This window comes from Rhinolophus ferrumequinum, chromosome 13, assembly GCF_004115265.2.
Source record: "Rhinolophus ferrumequinum isolate MPI-CBG mRhiFer1 chromosome 13, mRhiFer1_v1.p, whole genome shotgun sequence".
In the NCBI taxonomy this organism is placed as follows: Eukaryota; Metazoa; Chordata; class Mammalia; order Chiroptera; family Rhinolophidae; genus Rhinolophus; species Rhinolophus ferrumequinum.
Genome location: NC_046296.1, coordinates 25286938 through 25306977, shown reverse-complemented (window position 1 = coordinate 25306977; position 20040 = coordinate 25286938). Strand labels below are relative to the sequence as shown.

At 40.5% G+C, this 20040-nt stretch overlaps 1 protein-coding gene across 2 annotated transcripts in view; it reads right to left on the bottom strand.

Moving 5' to 3' along the window:
* The window catches only part of SERTAD2 (SERTA domain containing 2), a 103384-nt gene that overhangs the window by 20171 nt on the left and 63173 nt on the right, over positions 1-20040 (bottom strand). Inside the window, exon 1 of one of the 2 annotated variants that reach the window (XM_033124974.1) lies at positions 2174-2466. The exons of the other annotated variant lie outside the window; for it this stretch is intronic. The gene's annotated coding sequence lies outside the window, so the exon portion shown is untranslated. Of the gene's footprint in view, positions 1-2173; positions 2467-20040 lie in introns of those variants that run through there. 2 annotated transcript variants of the gene reach the window in all.

Genomic DNA, 20040 nt, shown 5'->3' with positions numbered 1-20040 from the left:
ACTATGCTCATTATTAATAATCAGTGCATGGCAACTGAGTAAAATTTATATTTTAGCTCCTGAATTAAATTAAAAAGCTTTCAAGGGGGACAGTTCAGAAAATAGGAGTCGAAAGATTTTCTAAATCTGAGTTAATATCCTTCTCTTAGCTTTTAAAGGGAAACAAGCTTGAGCAGCTGTTACCTAAGAAGCTGTGACACTTGCCTGACAATAAAACTGTTCCCTAGGACACCTCTTGTCTACACTTGGTTGGTATTATAAAATGTGAGTCCTCTCTTCTACCTGTTGTAATAAAGCAAGGATCAGAGCTGAATGTTCAAAATAAACACACAAAGGCTGTCAAATCCATTTCATAAGATTTCTCATCTAAGAGCAACATAGTTATACACATTTTTATTAGGAGGAGGAGAAAGAAGTAAAAATTATTTTAAAGGGTACTAAACTTGATGAATATAAACAACTTTACATTAACATATAATACCTCTTAGTAAATCAATGAAGCTAAAGGAAAACTTGCTAACATTTCTCTCTCTCTCTCTCTCTCTCTCTCTCTCTCTCTCTCTCTCTCACACACACACACACACACACACACAAATTGATAAAATGAACAGGAAAGCAGAGATCCATGAACAAGCTATTCTTGTTCCTGCCAGAAGCTAGGATCTTAGGATGGGTATTTTCATCCTCACAGCACACCCTAGCACACTCAAATCAGAATAGACTGCTATAAAAAGGGGGAGGAATGGGAGGAGCTCTTGGGGTGAGACATGCCTTCTGGTTAGCTGAGCAACTATTCCCAACCTCCCCCCCCCGCCCCCACCCCCATCAGCAAAACAACCCAGAGGCTCTCAGGTGGACTGTCCTCCAGGGGTTGAGTGGAGCCAAGAGCCCACTTCACTCTTGTCAGAGACTAGTCCCTAATTATAAAAGGCTACTTTGAACACTTAAGGCCTCGGGAATCCTATTGGCTACTACAACTTCTAGGCTCTTTACACACGTTATGGAGGTTTCTTAACATATATTGGGAAATCAAAAAGCGTATTTCATGAATAAAGCTTGAAAACATTTACTCACTATCTTTCTTAAGACCAACTGGGGCTGCTCAATTCGATTCAAATAAAAACTGCTATAATCTGAGGCTGAATATCTCACCGTGCTGACTGACCTTCCTCATTCAGTGCCTGTAAAAACTTACTTTCCACCTCCTGAAACATCCGGAAACTACCCAGCTTTAAAGCTATTGGAAGACAAATTATATCTAACCTTTTCGTGAAACTTAAGACTAAACCCAAAAACTCTACTCCCATCTCAATCTATTACTATTACTTCTGCTAAAGGTAAGGTAACTCATGACCAAGGGGAAAAAAATAAGAACAATTTATGATTTTCTCTCGATGCAATGGCCCTCTGACAGCACCCTCTGTCTTAATGGTACAAAGTCCAGGGCTTGGGACAGCTGGCTCCCCTCAGCCCCCTCCCTTTCAGTCATAGGCAGTAACCACCAAGATGACTTTTAGATTTCTAACTTAAAAACCATGAAACATTAAGTTTAATATACATATACATTAAAAATCAATTCACTTGCGCACGGGCGAAAGAGGGTGGAGAGGGATGTTTTTAAGCCAAAACCACAGGAAAACTCACAGAAACACACTATAGCAAGTTAGATGCAAACCCAGCCACGGAACTCAAAAGTGAAGCAGCCTTCGCGGCAGCAATCCAAACCTTTAAAAAAAAAGTCTCGCACATTCACAACAACACAACCGCCACAACACGCACACACATCCCAGCTGTAAAAACGACAGCTCCAAGCTCCCTCGGCCCCGCTGCTGGGCTCTGGTTGGCTCCCGACCCCCTCCTGACCCCATCCGTGACTGCCCGTCCCCTGCCCTTCCCCCAGCAGATCTGCACTCGTACGCTGGGGGTCCCCGGCCCTCGCCCCGGAGGTCCAAGGGCGCGAGGCCGGGAAGCAACGGGAGGGAGCGCTCCTCCGGGTACCTGCTCCAGCCCAGGTTCTTCTGGAGGAGGCGTCCGCGACCCTCGCGGCCGCTCGGGGGCCTTCTCCGCCCTCCCGGCTCTCCGGGCCCTTGGCCAGGTCCCAACGCCGCCCCCCACTCATCGGGAGCCCAGCGCATCCGAGGATCCCCTCCCGCCTGGCGCCGGGAGAACTTACCACATGCAGCTCCACCTGGGAACTAACGCATCAGGAGGGGTTTCTGCCCACTCCTCAAGCTACTCCCGCTCCATACGGAGTCCCTCGCTCCGGGGGCCCGAGGGTGGCGCCGGGGAGCGGGCAGGAGGCGAGACCGAAGCTAAGACTCCGCCGTCCTCTGCCTGTGCGCTCGGAGCATTATACAATGGTGGAGGAGGAGGCGGCGGCGACAGGCAGCGGAGGAGGAAGCTGGAGGCGGGCGGAGGGGGCGCCCTGACCGAGAGAGCGGCAGCTCGTGCTCCAGCACTCGCCGTGCAGGAGTGACGTGCGGCCAGCGAGCCTCCCGCAAGCTGCGGCCCCGGGCTCAGCAGGCCCCGCCCCTCAACCACGCGGCCCCGCCCCTCGGCCCGGCCCCGCCCCCTCCCCCGGCGGTCCCGGGAGGCGCGATAAATGCCGAGCGGGGCCCCGGCAGCCAGAGGAGCAGGAAGGGGCAGGCGGAGCACGCGAGACGCCGGTTGGCAGCGCGGCCCACGGCTCCCTCTCTGGCTGGCGCACCCTTTATTTTTTCTTAAGGAAAGGCTTAAAGAGAAGGGGAGAGAAAAAGAGACACTCGGGCCAGGGGACCATTACTAACCACCAATAATCCCCTCACACTCTAGAGAATACTCATGCAAATGACGGAGCGGCTAGTGACAAAGGCGGCGGCGAGTGCAGCGCGCGCACAGCCTGCTGAGTCGCGCGACCGCAAATATGACAAGCATTTGAGCTATTCGGCAACTTGGGGCCGGTCAGCAGTGCGGGCAGGGTCCCGCGGGGGTGGTGGGGGGGGGCAAAAATACGACCCCGAGGCGCACCGTCCACGCTACCCGCAGGGCTTTCGAAACTGGAGTCCCGGGAGGGCACGGGCGGCCGCGTCCGCAGCTGGGACACTCCCCGACGCCTCCGTCTCAGGACTCACGAGTGACCCGCAAAGATCTCCGAATGGCAGGATGGGGGCTCCAGCTAGAGTCGGGGCTAGAAAATGCCCCATGCGCGCGGTGGCCTTGGCTCAACACTCAAAATGGGTCACCAAGTCAACAGTACTTTCCGAGCAGGACGGAAAGAACCGAGTTGCATCCTTCGTGGCCGGCTGCGCCGCGATCTAGACCCGGCAGCGGGTAGCTGGCCCTGAAAGGAGCCCACGCAGATAGGGAAGCCAGGCTTGGAGACGCAGGGAGGCCAGAGGCTCCGTCCTCTGCTCAGAAGTTTCACGTTGATAGCCTTTTCCCTCTCCTTAAGAAAGCTTCTGCTCTGCTTATTGGGAGAGGCTGTGTCTATGCCTAAATGGTGCGAATTTTAAAAAGCAGTAGGAAAAAGAGAGCCAGCTCCCCTGGAAAATAAAAATTATTGTATTTAAAAAATAACATGCGTGTTCAGTGTAAAGCTATTACAAAAAATAACTCAGGCACCTTAAAATTTTGGCTGCCCTCCAATCAATACCTCAGATCACTTCGGTGTTTAGTGGTCCACTATGCTGGTTATATTTAAGGATAATAAAGCTTTAAGACCTAACATAAAGGTGATTATAAGTCGTTAACATCAAGACAAGTTTATCTCTATTTGAACTGTTCCGTAATGATTTGTTATCAATCAAACTGATGATCGTATTGAAAATTAAACCTGGGCTAAAACGTTGCTTCTGTTTTATCTTTAAGGGCAATGAAAAAGGTTTTTTGCTGGACCCTCAGCATAATTAAAATCTTATACAGATTTTTCTTGAAATATAACCATTGCCAACAGCTAATTAATTATTCGTGGATATCTTTGGAAACTCTCATTATAACGGTGTTCCAAATTGCACATCATGGAAGTGTGCTCAGAGGCTTCTGCACGTTCTGCTCAGTTTGTGCCTGGGTGGCACAGCATTCAAACATTTTGCCGAGAAGCCAAGATAGTTTTCATTTCCAGAGTTCTGCCTTTTAGAGACGACACTAACTACTAACAGTTTCCTAACCACCCACTCACTTGTACTTTCAGCGCTCACTTTAAGGAAAAGCCATTGAAATAGAAGCTGCAATAATCTCTTCCTGTGATATCTTTGTAGTGGAGGCCAGAGGCTCTGTTGAATTTAAAATGAATTTAAACTGTTATTCATGAATTGAAGTCAGCAGCAAGTTAGACTTGCAGAATTTTTGTGACACTTGGATCTTTTCTAGCAAATCGATTCCCAAATGCAGTGTTCCTGTACAAAAAGAACTAAGATCAAAGTGACTATTTTTGTGTCTCCAAGTGGCCATGTGATTCTGCTAAAGCACGTATTCTGTACATGCTCAGTAACAGTTTGAGTTCTTAAGAAGCAACTTGAGTTTTGGGATTCAATAATTTTCACCTTTCCACACTTTTGAAGGTTGTAACATCCCATCAGTGCACATGTTATAAACGAGTCCCACTTCCCCACTTTTACATTCTGGCATCTTTCACCAATAAGTCAAAGCATGAAGTGGCAGCTCCAGCAGCTGCTGCTGTGGTCCAACACCAGGTGGTGAACACCCCTCCCCCCCCCAGGCCAAGTCCCCACAGCCTAGCCCAGGGCTGGCCCTGGGAATCCAAGTCCACCAGGATAAGGAAAGGCCCTCCCAGAACTTTTGAAATCAACCCCCTTTCAGTATGCAATGGCCTGGTTTAAAAAATTTATATTGTTTATTCCTAGCAAACGAGAAAGAAATGTTTAGTGAACATTTAAGTGCAATTTTCACTCTTTCACTCTTTGGAACATTTAAAAGCCCATTTAAAATAATCCTACCCTCAAGATTCAGAGCTTAAAGTTTCTCCCTCGCACTTTCATATATAAGAAATTAGGCCAGTCATCCACATTTAAATATCAGGAACATACCTGTTCAGGGAGAAAAGCATTGCTTTTCTAAGTATAGAACGGTGCTGGTAATTTTAAAAACTACTCGTGAGTTTATTTCAGAGAGGTACTTCTCAACATTGCTTTGTAGTTTTGGGTACTAGTTTGCACATCACTGCTTCTCTTGAAAGTTTCTGTGCCCTCACATCTTGCAAACTACTAGACTACTGCACTAACTGAAGACCACTTTTAGCACTTAATTAGCATGCACCAAAGAAATGACATAAGCACAAGCTGGCTACATAAACTAAGAAACAGACTTTAAAACAGTTTTCAAACTGTAACTTTTCTTTCACCTTTATTATATTTTATCTTTCAGGTTCCACATGAAATATTGGTAAAAATCATCCATCTATATACCGTGAAAACATTGGTCTTATGGCAAAAAAAAAAAAAAAAAAGGTACACATTTCAGTTATGAAACACACTGCATAGCCAGCTGTGCTAAATAACCTTTTCATGGAAAATACAGAGCTCCTAACCAAATGTGGACTTCCCATTCACCAATAACTGAAAACTGTTAATACATCTTCAAAATAAAGCTCCGGAAGTCACATCACCTGATTATCAAGGACTGGATACAGTGATTTGGAAAGCTAAATACTCTCACAAACATAGTACAGACAGGTTTAGTACTTTTCAGCCACTAGTGAGTTAAGACTTCACTGTACCAAAGAAGCAGTGAACTCATCTACTTCTGCAAATTCTTCTCCATCTCTTTTTCCACCTGCTTTTGTCAGGTTTTTTCTCCCTGCTTCTCCCTGAAGTCATGCTTCACACAGTAGAACTTCACCTCCAGTGAAGAGCTGCTTTTAGAAAGTTTCCTTATTGTTACCGAACTGCTTTGCAATGACACTTTTTATGTTCCAAGAGACGGTCATTCTTCTCTTAGAGATAGTGCCTTTTCTCTTTTAAAAATATGACAATATTTAAATTCTAATTTGGATCCAAATCTTGATACTATTTGAAGAAAATGCTTTTAAAATCATTTTCTTTTCTCTAGTATTTTTGATTAGTTCCTTCTGACCATTACTAGAGAAGACAGCTTCTATTAGGTATTAGTTTCCTTCCCATTCCATTTGCCACTATTTTCCGTTAAAATCCCCAGATAAATTGTGAGGTCCAATTGGGAGCAGCCCCCATTAAAGACTCCAGCTTTTGTTTTCACTCTCTCCTCAGATGGAAAGTGAAGGCCTTTCCTCGTGACAATTCCAGCGTTCCCTTCCTACCAGATGCCACTGCACCAAGACTGGAGGTCGCTTCCCAGAAACATCTGTCCTTGTCCCCAGTTCCCCACACAGCAGTACCCTCCTGGTGGCCTCTGCATGTTGGCTCTGTATTTCCTGTCTAGAAACCATCCACCCTTGTTGGGGAGTTCATACTCTTCTCAAGACACTCAGCACTCCTGGCTTCCATAGAAAACATTAGTGGAGGTTACAAATAGCACAACCTCCAGATCACTTTGTCCCTGGGAACCAGCTTGGTGACATGAAGACGACTGGAGTAGGAATTTGAAAATCCTGTACAAATAAATCACTTAATTCAGGATCAGTTGTTGACGTTTTCGTTTCTTAATCTGCCATGTCACAGACTTGAGAGCAGCACAGGTTCCAATGAAAAGAGCACAGGTTTTTGGTCAGGGGATTTCGGGTTCAGTTCCTCAGCTATAATCAGTGGTGAGGCTGATTCAGACCCTGAAAATCACAGGGGGGCTGCTTCCACACCCCACAGAAGGAGGAGCTCAGATTCAAAGATTTCTGTAGCCCCTCCCCAGAGCTAGGAGTCTATGAAAAGTGCCTACAATGGGGACTACCTACCTTCATGGAGGAGCTTTAGGGCACAAATGAGATAATCTGCTCAGACTGGAAGGATATGAAATCAACCTCACCTTCACATATTTCGAAAAGAAATGAGTAGAAGTACAAATAATGACAATAGGCTCTCTTCAATTGGATATGTTCTTTGAATTATTTTTCATATCCGGAAGGTAGATTGGAGCAGTCTCCTGGATTTGTTACCTATTATGGTTCAAATCACCTAGCTGTGAAATCTGTAATACACCACCCCAACATTTAGAAGCAGGATGGTTTACACGGCATTTTCATATGGATTCACTTGTTTGCTCTTCATAACACCTTCTTTGTGCCATACACAGGACATGTACTATTTCCCACATCTTACAGATGAGTAAACAGAGGCTCGGAGAAGGACCTGCCAATTGAACTCTTCCTTTATCAAGCCGACTCCCAGGGACAAAGAAGGTCTGGAGACTGCGAGGTTTCTAACGTTCACTGATATATTTTGTAGAAGCCACAAAAGACTCAAGACGAGTGTCTTGAGAAAGTATGAACTCCTCAAGAAGCGGGTGGTGGTGGTGGTTTATAGACAGGAAGTACAGAGTTAACATGCAGAGGCCACCAGGAAAGAGGTGCTGTGCTGGAATCTGGATACCACTTTGCTTCAACCCTACCCTAGAGTCACGAAATAACAACAATTCTATATCTCACCCAAAGAACTCCAACCCTGCCTGTCCTTGGCTTTGTTGGCACCATATTTTAACCCACAGAATTAATAACCCACACGCATCACAACAACAAAAAAGAAATAAAACTTCTCACACCCTCCAACCCCTCCCTCATTTCCAATATGGTTCATAAAACTGTCATTCGTGTCATCACTCTATCTCTAGCCTCTAGAATAGCACCTGACACAGTAGTATTTGGTAAATACTCACTGAATGAATACATTGAGGAATACTAACAAGTTTACCACAGCTTCATAAACTCAAAGGGTTAATCTTTCCTGCTAAAATTTTCCTTTCATTACCCTTTCACTAAGCTCTGCGTGTACACACACACACACACACACACACACACACACACACACACACAGTTTAAGCAGTATTTGGGAACCTTCATAGTGAGAAGGGTCACTGTGAGTGATACTGTATTCTACTTATAACTGCTTTTCAGCATTTCTAAAATATACCATTTGGGTTTAACACAGTTAAAAGGAATAACGGGCACTCACAAAGTACTTACTGTTAAGAGTTAATCTATACAGCCTCACTATTGGGGGAACAACCTTGCAGATAAATTATTGCCATAATTCAACCAGACTGCACTTCTTTTTTTTTTTTTTAATGGTTTCTAGAAAGGTGATTTTTTTTTTATTCCTATAATAATGACAATCAAAATTTGAGATGGAAATCATGCCATACTTCTTTATAAAGATTTTATCTTCCTACTTAGTTTAAGAGATAAAATTCTCAATTAAATCATATTTAAATACAGAGGAGCATTCGATAATTATGGGTAAAAAAGATTTGCCTATCCAAAGTTTCAGTGATTACTTGAATGGTTCAAATGACAATTTACCTTTATCACCTCCATACCTTCCTAGTCATGAAATATAAAAACATGCCAATAATCAAACGTTCTGAATATTATCAACCAATATTCATTTCCAGAAAAACTTGGCAAAATGATGACAGGAAAATTTATTTTTTTCAAAAGGATTACTCTAATGCCAACTGTTTTTTTTTAAGGAAGGCACAGCTCACAGTGGCCCATGTGGGGATCGAACCGGCAACCTTGATGTTATTAGCACCATGCTCTAACCAACTGAGCTAACCAGCCACCCCACCAAACTGTCTTTTGTTTCAAAATCAAGCAAATATATATGGCTGGCTAGACTAAATTCTATTTTCTGCTATATATATATTCTCATGTCTATTATAGAAACCATCTAGGATTGTGTACCTTTAAATTACCTATCAGTGAAAAGGTCATTTAAGAGAAGTATGGTGATTTGGGGAATACAAATTACATATTTCAAGCATTTTTTGAAGTCCTAGCTATAAAAATTCTACTTTGAGAAATTAAAAAAAAATTCAAAGTTTTAATGTGTACAGATGCCCTGAAAATGCATCTAAGTTCAGGCTATGTGGTGTCATTAGAAGAAACATGTGGACAGAGAACATAGTTTAAATGTAAATATAATATACAATTAAAAAGGAATCAGCTCTTTGCCACGCTGAATTTTTATTGGTTTCCTGAAAGAAAGGTAACACTTAAGTAAGACGGTGTAGACTTTTTCTTTTCTTTTAGTCACCAGTGTAGAACTGTTTTAAAAAACCTATTGCCAGAATAAGCAAGACTTTTCCAAAATTTTCCAACTGTCCAATAATACTGTCTCATGCTTTAAATTGAAACAATATATTTTTTAATTTAAAATTTTTTATATTTAAAATCTCAGAAATGTACAGTGTGAAGTCAAGCACGAAGAAACTAAGGGAAGCATCTCAGATAATCACCAACACCAGTTAGATACTGTGTAACCAGATAATTGTTTTTCTAAACATGTTTAAATATTGAACAAAAGATTTAATCTTGCTAAGTAATATTTGTTTCATAACTGTTGTCTTGTTTGATTTATATGAAACTCCTTAAATGGGCAATTATCAGAGAAACTGGCTTTTAAGGAGAAAATAATAGTGTGAATGAGCTATATGTAACTTCCCTTTTTAAAAACAGAAGTTGAATCTGTAACACCAAATTTAGAAAGGAGAGTGGATGGCAGCAAATACCACGAGAATATCATCTATAGCAAAGACGCCCACTGCCATTCCGTTCTGGTACAAATAAATATATTCCGCGTTTCCCCAAAAATAAGACCTAGCCAGACAATCAGCTCTAATGCGTCTTTTGGAGCAAAAATTAATATAAGACCCAGTCTTATAATATAATATAATATAATATAATATAATATAATATAATATAATATAATATAATACGAGATCTTATATTAATTTTTGCTCCAAAAGATGCATTAGAGCTGATTGTCTGGCTAGGTCTTATTTTCAGGGAAACACGGTACTCTATGATCTTCTGTTTGCTCAAACAATGCATGTATTTGATCATCCCTCAAGATGATTCTTTTAAAAGGAAATATACATGTAAAAGAGGCACATCAAATTAAAAAATCTCACTTAAAAAGATTCCCTGATATTGACTACTGTGATTCATTTGGCGTCATTATACAGTGTGCACAGTCGATACGGGGGCTGCAGATAAATAACTTTTGTGGGAATAATATTAGTAATTTCAACACCATTTATATTTCCTTTTAACGTCCTTTAAGAAATTAAAGTCCAAATTACAGAAGGTAGAAAAGTTTTTTAATCAATCAGATATTCATTTTCAATCCATTTTCGATTTGTTACTACTTTAGAACTGTTAAACATCAAGATTTTAGTTTTAGTGATAAAAATTAACAGCTATAAAGATAAAGACTCCAGAATTACTATTTTCACATTACACCCAAAAATGAAAAGCGAGAAAATAGAAACCTTTCTAAAAGTTCATGAAGTGAAAAGATCAGAATTAATGGGGCTCCATAGCAGTTATGGACCGGAATATTTAATGTTACATAAATACCAATCCCGCAAACTCATCAATAAATTAAATGCAATTCCAACTTAAATCTCGATTTTTTTTTCATGGAACCTGATAAAGCAAATCCAGAAATTCATCTGGAATAGCAAAGGGCAAAAGATAGCTATAATAAGTTTAAAGAATAAGATGGGGGACATGTCCCATCAGATATCAAGGCTTATTATAAAGCTCTAGTAATTAAAACAGACTGGAGTTGGCATAGGAATAAATAAAGAGAGCAACAGAACAGAATTGAGAGTGCAGAAATATACCCACACATGTATGGAAGTGTAAAATATGACAAAGGTAAGATTACATATTAGTGGGAAAAAATACATTATTCAATAAATGGTTATGGGCCACTTGGTTACCTGCATGAAAAATAAAACAAAATTAGGTATATAATATTTAAAGGAAAAAAAACACCTATTAAGTGAACTGAAATCGAAATATGTAAAACAAAACTTTAAAACTCTTAGGAGAGAATATAGGAAGATATATATACCCGGGGTGCCAAAAAAAATGTATACACATGACTTGTATTCATCTTTTGTTATCAGTATATAGTGAGTATTAAAATTTTAATACAGTTTTTTCCTTTCTTAAAATGTGCATACATTTTTTTGGCACCCTCCGTATTTATGGCCTCAGGATTAGGAATGTGTGATTATTGTTTGTCTCCTAAGATTCATTCTCTTGCTTGCCTCTGTTTTGCCCTGTGCCTTGAAATGTTGACCCCCTTCCTTTGCCAGCTAGCTTCCAACTGGATTCAGCAAAAGGAAGGCACCAGAAAGAGATCAGTGGGTCAGAGAGGAGAGAGGCTGGGGTATTTCTCCTGTGCTCCTTCCAGCTTTGGGCCTTGTTACAGCAGTACCCATCCCTCTACAACCACGGCTTCTGCGGGTGGCCCCTTCTCCAGAATGCCAACTCTCATCGATTCTAGCAACAGCATTTCTTCCCTTTCCCCTTTAGACCTAAGGATAGCAACAGCTTCCTCCTATTGTTGACCTTCCATGCTTCAACTTTTGTCACATCTCTGTAAAAAGGCCCTTTATTAAAGTCTCTTTAGTTGACTCATATAGTGGAATTCTGATTCCTGCAGAGACTTTGACAATTATTAAGAACAAGACACCCAATGCACAAACCATAAAGAAAAAGACCAGTAACTTTGATTACATTAAAAATTAAACAAAATATAATATAAACAAGATAAAGGCAAGCTAAAGACTGGTTGAATGATTTATGTGATTCATGTAATTGACAAAATTCGTAGTATTCGGAATAAATAAAGAATTCTGAATCAATTTTTTAAAAGCCATAGAAACCCAATTTAAAAAAGGGATAAAAGAGGAAACGCAAATGTTCAACATGTGAAAAGATGCTCAACTTCATCAGTAATAAGAAAACTGCACATTATAAAGAGATAATTCACAGCTCTCAGAATGACCATTTTGGAGATAATTTGGCATCATCTAATAAAGTTGGAGATGCAAACACCCTGCCCACATACCTGCAGTCTTTCTCAACCCAGGTTCCATGAAAAAATAAGCCCTACAGAAAATGATTCAAGTGACTATTTCCTCAATCCTCCCAAGGATGGAATAAAATTAAAAACCAGTGGTATGCTAGCAAATGTTTAACAACTGGCTGGGGGGAATGGGGAAAGAAGTCCTTATCAGCAGCATTTGCTGATGTCTGTGGTGTAAATACCGCCACAAGGGCTGATTTTAAGCCCTCCAACTGAATCCAAGAATTAAGAGATCCACACCATTGCTTTTAGGAGCAAGCATCAGTCTCTAGCTCCAGCCCAACAGTTGAACCATTCTAGATTTATAGGACAGAAGTCAAAATATTTTAAAACATGCAAAACATTGTTATATGTTGTTTATAAATACACACATATGCAATTATAGAATAAAAAACTAGAGATAAAAAATTCAGGGAAGTAGTTATTTCGGGTAAACTGAGGAGGGTAATGGAATCCGAGAGACACACGCAGGTGGCATCTATTTTATCTATAATGTTTAATTTCTTTTTTAAAACATCAAAGCAAATAAATACATTATAATAAAGTATTTGAATTTATTGTTTTAGATTTTATTAGGTTAAAAAATGTTTTTTCTTTCTTCCTTATAGTTCCCATGAAGTAGAACTTCATAAAGTTTTTTCCTACAATTTCTAATATCTATTAATAAAGCATTGAATAATATTTGTATTTCATGCATTTATTGATTTCCCATTATTTCAGTAATAACTTACTCCTTTCACTCATTTTGATAAACTGTTCTCTCTCTCCCCCTCCCCCAATAAGAGACTTTCTTATAAAATTCAATAAAACTCAAGTTCTTAATAGGAAGCCCAGCTGATAGGGCAAATGTAAGAGAATAATTTGTTTAAAGCCTGTGTTTAGGGTATATTTCTCACCTACCAGGCTAATTTCTATCTAGCTAGAAAGGATAAAAGCTTCCTCACAAAATATGGAAGGCTTCTTGTTCCTTCCTCAATATGCCAAATATCACATTTAGCACTAAAAAGTGAAATCTTGTTGTTGATTAAAAACAACAAAACAACAACAGAAACACACTTTCCCCCATGAAATATCTTTCACGTGGTGTTCAGTTGACCACTGACTGCTACACCAAACACATTTTGATTCTTCCTTCTTTTGTGTCTCTTGATATGGGCACCTTAGGAATATAACCCACACCTGTCTTCATTCTCTTGACCTTGGGGAAAGTGGTGTTGTCCCGGTGCATAGGGAGTGCGACCTTTTTTCAGAGATTGTCTTGAAATAAGCCTATATTTTAAATACACACTTTTCTGCGTGCTAGCAGGCATTCTGAAGCTAGGTGGTTCTAAATAAAGAACGCTAGTCAACAACAGGAAATAACTCCCACAGAAAAAAGGGGCAGAATACAAACTCTCACCAACTCTTGTCCACAGTTCACAACGGCCTTTTGTTCCCTGCACATTAAGCCTGAAATCTTTACTTTGCAGAGCATGTTTGGGCCTTTGCAGAGCAATTAAGCCTCTTTTCCTTTTGCTGGTGTCCCTGCCTTCTTCCCTCTGAGGATGTGAACCTTACCACTAACTTCTTACTATGAGGTAGCAGATCAGAACACAAAACAGTTTCTATTCCAAAACTTAACATCTTTTTTTTTTAATACGTTTTTCTTCACGCAGGTTTTTAAAGAAACAAAATCAATTCTCAGTTTAAAACTCGCTTTACCTTCTAATACATACAACACCACGTCGTATATATTCTAAAGGAATATCGTGCTTCCCCGAAAATAAGACAAGGTCTTATATTAATTTTTGCTCCAAAAGACGCATTAGGGCATATTTTCAGGGGATGTCTTATTTTTTTCATGTACAACAATCTACATTTATTCAAATACAGTCATGTCATCTTCTTCTGGAACATCGTCATAACGTACTAAATGCATCCATCTGGCTGACAATCTTAACTGGGGCTTATTTTTGGGGTGGGTCTTATTTTCGGGGAAACAAGGTATGTCTATCTGCAGTCTATGTTTCTAAATCTATCATAAGGATATATCATATCAACCCATAAATCTAGATTGATGGGTTATCAACACTTTACTAGGGACATTTCAGCAAATCAATGAAACCAGAAGATCAATTTATATTCTACTCAAAGGCTCCCCATCTTGAGTCTGTAGTGAAAAAGAGGGAGAAAAAAATCTAGACCCAAGCTAACCAAATAGAAAGACATCTGAATGATGGTTTTCAAAGTCAAAGTGACTCCTACTGGAACAGACTGGTTGGCATTCAAGTGTAGACAGCACAGGTACCCCAGACAAGGAAATGGGACTGAGCAAAGTAGCTTCGATATCACTGCTGCCTGGTATTTCTTCCCTCTCCTATACACTCAGCCTTTGTCTCTCTACTGGCTCCTTCCTGCAGTCAATAAATTACAGACTCAGCGCTCTCTATCTTCACTTTGAAAACAAGAAACAATCCTCCCCCTGCTTCAATACAGCAGCTATGTTGGTGGCTACTCCTATCTTTACCCTTCACGGCTTTAGTCCCTCCTACTTCCTCTGGCTCCTGCAGGACAACTCTATGGACAACCTCCAGAAAAGAGCACCAGTGCCCCTAAATGCTAAGGCCAATGGATGCTTCTCAGTTCCTCATGTTTACTGAGCCTCTCTATAGCATTTCACGTTGACACTACTGGCCACCTCCAACCATTTCTTTCAGTAACTTTGGCTAAACTATATAGTCTCCTGGTTCTTATCTGTCTGGCCACTTGTAGTTTTTGCTTGTTTATCTGTTGCTGGCTCCTCTTCCTCTGCCCACCCTACAAACCTATAGTTCTCGATTTTTAAAAAATTACCTCCAGTTGCACTTTGCGACCAGAGAGGGTTACCAAGGTGAGTGGGGGATGGGGATGGTTGGTTAGGATATCAGAATCTTCAGGAAAATTTGGAGACACGAGTGTTTTGAAAGAATTTTGCCTGCTGATAATCACTATATAAATGTTTGCACTCCCTACGGTTTTGTTTTGGCTCCCTCTTCTCTTCTGCTCATCCTATAAACCCTCCCGAGGCAACCTCACCCACTCTCAGGGTATCTATATGCTAATGATTCACAAATCATTAACCACATTGCAGATCTTTCTCTTTAAGCTTCATAGCTGACCTTTACATATAAAGAGAGACTACATATTCCAGTTTTTCAGGGTCATTCCTAGTTTATGCTTGTCCTAGTATAATTATTAATAGCACCCTGTTTCAATCTCAAAAGGGTCCTGGTTTGAAAAATAAAAGTATATAATTAGCCTATTTCTATCCTATTGCCTATCAGACATCTCCACTGGGTATCATAAAGGCGTCTTCAACTCACGGCACATCTGAAATTGTCCTACCAGCATCCTCCTTAAATCTGCCCCTCCTCCCCAAGGCCTAAATATGGTTAAGGCACTGACGAGGTACTCCTGGTGTCTAAGCTGGAAATCCAAGTCTCAAGGCACCTTCCCTCTCCTTTCCCCTCACATTTAACCAAAGTCCTGTCAATTTTCTCTCTCACATGCTTTTCAAACATGTCCCCTCCTCTCCGTTTTCCCCATCAACTGCCCTTGTCAAGATTCTAATCTTCTTTCACTTTGATTATTACAACAATCTATCTTCCTCTGTCCAGTTGTGGATATTCTCCTCTAATCCATCTATACCACCTACTTCTGTACGACAGGTAGCACTCCAGGTACCAGAAATACAAAATGAACAAAAGGTGCTCCCCTGAGTTCACGGGGAAGACTAACTAATCATTGTGATGCAGTGGGTTACATGGTGACAGAGCCATGCACAGGGTGACAATGGACACACGCACGGCCTGGCCAGTGTGAAAGGGGTCAGGGAAGTGGTGGTGGATCTTAGGGTACGTGGGAGTTAGTCCAGGTCATTAAAACCAGATGGAGCAGCAGAGGTGGGGACATGAGAGAGCATAGGATATGGGTGCAGATCGGAAGTGTAAATCACAGGCAGGGAGTAGCAATACACAAGACTAGAGAGTTTTGCTAGGAAGGCTTTGTATCCTCCATTAAGTGGTCTGGCCTTTATATTCTGAAGGCATTAAGAAGGCACTAGACGACTTTTCATGAGGATGTGAGTGACACGATCTGATTTTTAGTTTATGACATTAACGCTATACCTATTCCTAAACTTGACAGAATGATCCAAAAATGTATTTAAAATAACCAACAAATGAAAAAATAAATTTAAAAAAAGACATAAAAAAGATGTAATAATTAAGAGTTGGGTTCTGACAAAAGAAAAATATAAATGTATCTGCACTGAAAAACTTGAAACAGATTTTAGTATAAAGATTTAGTATATTCTTAAGATGGCTTTCTTGATAGTATGAAAGGAAGGTGTGTACAAGTTTACTATTTAAGGGAAAAAATGAACATTATATTCTTGCCTCACATAATATGCTAAAACACTAGAAATTAACTAAAGAATAAAATATATATATTTTTTTAAATGTAAGAACTTAAAAAATTACCAATGAATAAAACTGATCTTAGAGGTAGATAAGACCTTTCCAAACATAAAGCAAAAGAACCATAAAGTTAAAATGGATTACATTAAAAAAACTATATATCAAGAAACACCATAAGCAAAATCAAAAGAAAAATGACAAACTAGGAAAAAAATTTGCGACACAGATAATAACAAAGACATACTAACTTTACAACCTAAAGAGGTCTTATGTATTAATTAGGAAAAAAATACTAAATTAGAAAACATCAAAACTAAATTAGAAAAGTGAGCAAAGCACAAAAGCTGATGATCATTGGAAAAAATACAAATTGACCTAATCAAAGAAATATAAATTAAAAAGAAATATAACTGCCACATACCAAGCTGGCTACAGAGATGTAAAACTGGTAACAGAGTGGACTGGGCTTTGTCATAGCCACTGATGAGCGTGTACAGCTGACCCTTGAACAACACGGGTTTGAACTGCATGGGTCCACTTATACGTGGATTTTTTTCAATAAATACGTACAGTACTGTAAATGAATTTCCTCTTCCTTATGATTTTCTTAGTAACATTTTCTTTTCTCTAGCTTACTTTACTGTTAAACTACTGCATATAATACATACAACATACAAAATATGTGTTTATGTTATCAGTATGGTTTTCAGTCAACAGTAGGCTATTGAAGGGAGTCAAAAGTTATATGCAGATTTTCGACTGCAGGGGACGGGGTTTGATGGCCCTAAGCCCTGCATTGTTTAAGGTTCAACAGTAAATGGATTCAAGCTTGGAAGGCGGGGTTTGTTCATGTGTATCAAAACCTTTTAAAATGTCCATATCCTGTAATATGGTCATTTCATTTCTAAGAATTTACCCTGTAGAATTCATCAGAGCTGTGCATAAAAAAATATATTCATTCAACAAATATTTATTGAGTGCCTAGTGTGTCCTAGGTTCTAGGAGCTGGGATGTAGCAGCAAACAAAACACGCAAAATCCCTGTTGTTGTAACTCTTATGTACTAGTGAGGGGTAAGAGAGAAAACAGAATAAATCAGTAAATTATATGGTATATTAGCAATTAAGTGTTACTAGGAAAATAAAAGAGGGAAGGAGGATAGGGAATGGGTGCTTGGGTGTGTATGTGTGGGGTGGGGGTGTGCTTTTGAAGAGGTGGTTAAGAAAACCTCACTGAGAAGATGACATTTGAGAAAAGACCTGAAGGAGGTGAAGACTCAAGCCAAGTGAACAGAAAATGCAAGACTCAGGCCTTGAGCAGGGAGCGTGCCTGAGGGCTCAAGGACTTCTAGGGAGGGGAGGAGTAGCTGCGGGGGAGCATGGCAGGAGAGGGGGCACAGGGAGAGGCAGGGCAGGCTGTGGAGGGTCTTATAAGCAGACACAGTGATTTTGGCTTTTACCTTGAGTCAGATGGGAAGTGATTATTGCAATACTCTTGATCCCTGACTGTACTCTCAAGACAGTGGCCAGTGATGCTTTTACAACAAAAGTAAGATCATGTCATTCCTCTCTCCAAGGATGGTGACTGAATTGCAATGATTGATTTGTTTGGTGTTGCTTTGAGTTTTTAATCTCTTCAAATGTGTCAAAAATTCTAATACTATTTTGAAAATGTGTTAACACTAAACAACTGAGAACCACTGAATCGGCGTAATGGCTAAGAGCTTCAGCTTCACGGTTATGGCAGATCTGACACTTAGGAACCATGGTCGCGTTTCTCAATCTCTGATGCTTAGCTGTAAAAAAGGGGAAATGTTACCCACCCCACAGTTTATAAAGATTAAATAAGATAGTGCATTTTTTTTTCCCCAAAGTGCAGGGTGCCACTGGTGGTACATGAGGTGATTTAAAAGGTACAACGATTTGGCCCTAAAGGATCATCTTGGAGAAGGGAGGCAACAGCTAGATGAGAGGTAAGTGTTGTTTGAGGGGATGCAAAGGTTCCCCAGGAGAAGAACAGGATAATGGTATGAGACGTTACTTGAGGTTTCTTACTGTTGAGCCTCCTGTGTTGCTGGCGACACAGTTCTGGCTAATTAGGTGGAAGGGGAAGCTGGCTGGAAGCCCTGGGAAAGAATTTTTCCTTTGATTTAGAAAGTGAGAGACACACAGGCATGCAGGGAGAGCTCTCTCTCTCCTTCCTGGCTGTGAGGCTGTGGTCCCTGCAGTCTTGTGGGCATGCTGGAAGAAGGTTAAGGACAGAAGTCCCACATGCTGGGGGAGGTGGGCTATAGGATGACGTGGAGCCTGGGTCCTCTATGACGTCACTGAGCTGATGAGCGGAAGAGAACTGAGGCCAGGACTACCCACTTCTAGGCTTCTAAGGGAAAAAAATAAATGGCCTTATGGGTATGTTTGTAACTATAGGCGAGGTTCCAGGACCACAGGTCACTGAATCACCTAATCTAGGGACTAGTTTAACCCCACATCTCTGGACTCCACCCAGCTCTGCTAAAACCTTATCTCTGTGGGAGGGGCTTAGGAATCTGCATTTTATACTTCTCAGTTATGTTAGTTTTTTCTTGCTGCCAGTGGCTTAAAATGACACCAATCAGGGTGGCCCGCTGGCTCAGTTGGTTAGAGCTCAGTGCTCATAACATCAACATCGCAGGTTTGATTCCCACATGGGCCAGTGAGCTGCGCCCTCCACAACTAGATTGAAAACAATGACTTGACTTGGAGCTGATGGGTCCTGGAAAAATACACTGTTCCCCAATGTTCCCCAATTAAAAATAAGTAAATAAATAAATAAATAAATAAATAAATATAAATAAAACGACACCAATTTATTCCCTTACAAATCTGGAGGTCAGAAGTCTTAAAATCACAATGTTGACAATGGCTGCATTCCTCTGGAGGCTTCAAGGGAGGATCTGTTTCCTTGTCTTTTCCAGCTTCTAGAGGCCGCCTGCGCACTCTTTGGCTCTGGTTCCCTTTTTCATCTTCAAAACACATCATTCTAATCTCTGCTTCTGTTGTCCCATTTCCTTCTGCCTTTTGACCTTCTTGCCTCCCTCTTACAAGGACCCTTGTCATTACACGGAGCCCAGGATAATTCAGATAACCTTCCCATCTCAAGACCTTTAGCTTAATCACATTTGCAAAGTCTCTTTCAACATGTAAAGTAACATTGGGGGGTGGAGAGCGGGGGGCGAACTATTCTGACCACCACATCAGTTGGTTATGGGACCAATAATAAACATAGGTTTAACCTTTTCACTGTGTTAATTGATTTCAAGTTTATTCTCCAAAATGTGTCAAAAATCCACAGAAAATAATTACAGTATTTATATTTTTAAGTAAATACAGTTAAGGTGCTACATTTAATTAAAACAAATGATTACTTTAAAGTATAAAAACTTCCTATTGTTATTCATTCTTGAAAAACACAAAAATATACATCTGCTTTCCTAAACTTCCTTTCTGGAACACTGAGCTCGTGGGGTGAAGTCGCAACACCGCAGTCAGCGGCAGGGAGATACTATTCGACTCTAGTCGAATGTTGCACACGAACATGTTAAGCCACTGTTGGTTTTTCTGT